This window comes from Apium graveolens, chromosome 1 (assembly GCF_009905375.1).
Source record: "Apium graveolens cultivar Ventura chromosome 1, ASM990537v1, whole genome shotgun sequence".
Classification (NCBI taxonomy): Eukaryota; Viridiplantae; Streptophyta; class Magnoliopsida; order Apiales; family Apiaceae; genus Apium; species Apium graveolens.
The window spans coordinates 164,590,129-164,591,331 of record NC_133647.1 but is presented as its reverse complement, the minus strand read 5'-3'; positions in this window follow the sequence as shown (position 1 = coordinate 164,591,331).

Genomic DNA, 1,203 nt, shown 5'->3' with positions numbered 1-1,203 from the left:
GCTCGAGCTCGACTCGAAAAAAAATTAAAAAATAAATTATTTTTTATATATTTAATTATAATGAATTTTATTCAGATTTTTTATAAATATTTTTAAATTATTGAACTATACTAATGTCAAAATATATATTTTAGTAATTTGAAAAAAATTCAGATATTAAAAATAATTTTTTAATTTGATATTTAAATAATTAACAAGTGATTTGACTACTACTTGTAACTAGTATTTATTTCCTGATCGGTGTTTCGATTTTTTGAAATTATTTATAATGATCCAACTGTACGGATGTGAAGATCTATATATTTAAGTGATATAATAAAAATTTATAAAAAAAAAATATATTTGATTTGGTATTTAACATTTAACTAGTAGTTTGACTAGTACTTCTCCCATATTAATGTTTTTGATTTTTTAAAAAATATTTATGTATGATCCAACAGTACGGGATGTTAATATTTATATATTTTAGTGACATGATAAAAATTTTAGAAAAAAATAAAATTTATTTTGTTTGTTATTTTGACAATCAACCCCTTGTTTGAAGAGTACTTGTAACCCAGTGTTTAGTCTCGTATTCATGTTTTGATTTTTTTAAAAATATTATAGATGATCCAACCAAACGGATGTTAAGAATCTATATATATTAGTGACATGACAAAAGTTTTAGAAAAAAATAAATGTATTTGGTTTGTTATTTTAACAATCAACCAGTGTAACTAGTGTTTTAGTCTCGTATTAATGTTTGAGTTTTTTAAAAAATATTTATAGATGATCCAATCGTACGGATGTTAATATATATATATATATATATATTTTTGTGACATGATAAAAATTTTAGAAAAAATAAATTTATTTTGTTTGTTATTTTGAACAATCAAACAAAGTGTTTCAACAATACTTTGACTAGTGTTTAGTCTCATATTAATGTTTAATTATTTTAAAATATTTATGAATGATCCAACCGTACTGATGTTAAGATCTATATATTTAGTGACAGGACAAAAGTTTTAGAAAAAAATAAATGTATTTGGTTTGTTATTTTAACAGTCAACCGGTGTTTTGACATTTACTTGTAACTAGTGTTTAGTCTCCTATTAATGTTTTGATTTTTTAAAAATATTTATAGATGATCCAACCGTACGGATGTTAATATCTATATATTTTAGTGACATGATAAAAATTTTAGAAAAAAATAATTAATTT